Genomic DNA, 4,189 nt, shown 5'->3' on the forward strand with positions numbered 1-4,189 from the left:
TTTTTTTTTTAGGTGCTATAAGTTAAAAAAACTAGAGGGACATCTGAGGTCTGCTTTAAGGGTATGACACAGTTTCCACGTGTTTGCGCAATGGTGTATATAATATCACTAGGGGTTCTGGTGGCTGCCACAAGCCAGTTCCACTAGAAACAGCAGCATGCACTTTGCTACTCTCTTAGTTAATCATTCTGTAATTGTTACCCCTCGAATTACGCACTCATTAACATACAGTCTTAAGATTCAAATTTACGTGCGAGACCACATGACACATATAAATCTCACTTGTTCCCAAGCTGTGAAAGCGTGCCTTGTGCAGCTTAGTAGGTAGCATGTCTGGCTCACAACACTATAGCCAGAGGTTTTAATCCTACCTAGGTTCTTCAAACATATTTTTAAGTGAAAACTCGTTTTTAAAAGAAAAGTGAAGTCATTCGAAACATTTGGCTGCCTTTAATTTTCATTACATGTCATGTTTTAATCACTTTCATTCCATCCATGGCGTCGCATTTAACCTTAGCATTGTGAGATGTTTTAAAATTCCTGCATGAGATCATGTGGCTATGATGTCCTGGCCCTCTCGAGCAAGCAGGATTATTCGTTCATGACCAACTATGACGATGGTGAAAACACTGACTTGTCTGCAGCAAGAAAACCTATTGTGTGCTATTGTGTCAAAACTGCGAGCAGTTCGCAGACAACTTTGTTCAGGTGACAGCGCACATTTGCATGACAGACTGTGTGGTGGGAAGACAAGCTGAATGAAACAATTGCTAGCTCTTTTGTAATTTGGCCAGTGCCTTCTATATTCTTTGTGCTCAGAAATTTGCCCTGAAAATGCCATTGCGCCAGCACGCCTGGCATTTGCATGTAGACGACACATAAATGCAATTGATTCTGCACTAGTGGGTGTGTGCATGCGCAATTTGTCCAAAGCAATTGATAGGGTATCGAGCTATTGTAAATCTGTTGACATTTTGTGTCAGTTTGACCTACTTTGCCTTTCTGAAAGCCCTGGAAACAAGACTTTAAATCCAGCTTGTTTATTCACATAAGTTACCTTGAAGGGTACCAAACTGAATGCCTCTTTTCTCGGGATGCATTTGGGGCACCAGGATGAAAGACATTGAAGTATGGAGGCATTGCCATCATGGCCTAAGAAGCATCTGCTTCTTTACTTTATGAGTAATTAGTAATGTGAGCAAAGAGGTTGTACCTTTTGTTGCCTTTGATCAGCATTGTTCAGACCTTCTTTCTGCAAGAGAAGCCATCTCATGATACATGCCATTTCACATGCAAGGGCTGTTCATTTGTGCCAGCTGTGCTAAATCACAATGGTTTCGATTGCCATTGTAAACTTTCATTAATGTGTATGAAGTCTGTGAAGTGCAGTTTGCATTTTTTTTTTTTGTACTTAACTGGTGTTGTGGATTTTCACTTTAGAGAAAGGAAAGCAAGACTCCATTGACTAAGAATTTCTGAGAAGCTGAGGAAAGGAAAATATATTATGGCCGAATTGAGGCATTTGACCTTTGGAGAAAGCCGCCTGTTATGGGAAAGAGCATGGTAAAGAGAGCTGCGTTTGGAGCAGCCAGAATTAGTCGCAAAACAAAGAAACATGCTCCACAGTTCAAGATGCAAAAGGAACTGTGAGAGGGGTTTGTGAAAGAATGCTTTTGCTCTGCAGCCCAGCAATGTTCAGTAGTAAATATTGTGGAGTGCTTGCTTTTCAAGAATAGATAAACTGCAGTTCACTAAGCACAACCACGGGAAATTGAAATGTCCAGCACAAACAGGCTCTGCTGTATTGCCTTGATATGCCTTCTTTGAAGAATAAACTGAGGTTCACAAAGACTATTGTGGAAAGTCATGATGTTCTTGTTCAGTACTACTCATATTACCAGGAGGACATACTTTTATGACCGTTGGTTGACATCATGAGGAGAAGTTGTGGAACGCTTAAGTATTCATAAGAGTAAAGGCGGTAGCATTGCCTTATGGACATTATGCATTGTTGCTTATAGTAATGGACTTAATTAGTTGTTGCTTAGTGGTTCTCAATATAGTAGTACTAGTAGTTGCACTAAATTGTAGGGCTAACTAGTAAGGCTAAGTCGTTGTGTTACTACAAGAGCTGCTTAGTAGTGCAAATTAGTGATCTTAATTTTACTTGTATGTTGCTGTAATATAATGTGTGGCTACTGTCCATAGTATGGCATGAGGGGGTTGCATAAGGCCTTTTAAAACTATTGCACTGAATGAAAACTCCTCAGTGGTGTACAGGCAACTCCTGGCTCACGACCCAAAGGGCAGCAGTTTGATTCTGCATGACTATGTTGTTTTTTTGTTAAAATGGTCCTCTTTCTTTAGAAGCGCCTTGTAATGCTGTTTGAGGTTGCGACACTGTGGGTGCAACCCCCTGCAAGAGTACCTGCTGTTTTGGTCATGTCACATGGTTTTGTGACATCGCACAGCCCACTTACCAATCAACCTCTTGGCCATGCCACCTGCCAGAACACATGCCAGCTCAACTACGAAAAGCGCCATGTGTGCCTTTCCTGGCTCACGACCCAAAGGGCAGCAGTTTGATTCTGCATGTCTATGTTGTTTTTTTGTTAAAATGGTCCTCTTTCTTTAGAAGTGCCTTGTAATGCTGTTTGACTGAGGTTGCGACACTGTGGGTGCAACCCCCTGCAAGAGTAGCTGCTGTTTTGGTCATGTCACATGGTTTTGTGACATCACACAGCCCACTTACCAATCAACCTCTTGGCCATGCCACCTGCCAGAACACATGCCAGCTCAACTACGAAAAGCGCCATGTGTGTCTTTCACTTTGTCATTCTTTGTGTCCCGACCCTTGCGCTTTCATCACCATGCAGAACCTACTAGCCTGCCAACATGCGAAATTCCCTTATTGGTCGAGAGGTTGATGTCAGAAGGTCTCGTTACCTGCCTGGGATGTGCGACATCATGAGATCACATGTCGTATTTAAGAAGCCTCACAATGTCCAGCCACTGCCAACAAACCAATGTGCAATGCTGGGAGTAATCAATAGCTCCAGCATATCTGGCTGCCAAACCTGCCATGATACGCATATGAAGGATGTGCATCAAAGGGCCATACTTGATTGGTACAGGAAATGTAGACTCTTACTATAGACCTTTGCAACGAGGGTCTCCTATAGGCACCACCATATTGCTCGCTGGGCTGTTGTGTGCGCCTGACAACACGGTGGAGGCGGCAGCAGAATCGGTTTGCAACAGTCCAGAGAGGAGGGGTTTTGACAACCTCCTCACCTGATGCAAAGGTCTATATATTCTGAAAAAAAAAAAAAATACAACTTTTATCCATTTCACAACTAGCGCAGTAAAAATTATGCTGCGAAGCACATTCTGTGATAAATTAACGGGCATTTGTCCATGTCCAGCACGAGTAAAGAAAGGGAAAAACATGCTGTGGTGGGTTTTGTACATGATGGAGGGCGCAGACGGAACGTGTACACAGAGAAGAATACAAGACAGGCGCTAATTGAGCAGGGTGCTTGTTCCGGCTTTATACATTTGTGCCAATTGTTTGTGAAGCCTGTATTTGGCTTCTTTTGAAGTCCAGTGGTGTGAGGTCTGAGGTTAATTCACCATGCCCATGCAATTGGCTAGGAAAACTTAATCGGTTCAAAAACATTCTGCAATGACTTCAGTGAATATGTGCTACGTACTGTACTTAGCAAGCTTTTTAATCTTGTATGCACGCATGCTTGCCTGCGTGTGTGTGGGGTGAGAAATAAGAGGTTGGGGGGGGGGGGGGGGGGGCAGGAAGTACCTTGTCGTTGATACGTACTTAATTTTTACGGCAGTGTACTTAGCTAGCTGTTTCCCGTGTGTCATAAATTTATAAATTTGTGTACAAAGTAGGGTGGTAGGGTCTTTGACTTCGCATATAGAAACGGCTTTCTTCCTTTTTCGTTTTTTTTTTTTTTCTTGTTTTTTTTTTTTTTTTTTTTTTTTTTAACCACGCGTACCGTACTGCAAAAAAAAATAATTCATCTTAACAGCTCAATGCTCGCACAGAGGGGAAATATTGTAATAGCTTTTCTTTTATGCTGTGTTTGTGTGGGGCACTTGGAATCATCTGCGTTGGCAAATAAACAAAACAAACGTTCCTAGTGTCAGCAGTGTCAGGACTCAGTAGCGC

This window comes from Amblyomma maculatum, chromosome 1, assembly GCF_055883805.1.
Source record: "Amblyomma maculatum isolate TAMU_Amacu chromosome 1, ASM5588380v1, whole genome shotgun sequence".
In the NCBI taxonomy this organism is placed as follows: domain Eukaryota; kingdom Metazoa; phylum Arthropoda; class Arachnida; order Ixodida; family Ixodidae; genus Amblyomma; species Amblyomma maculatum.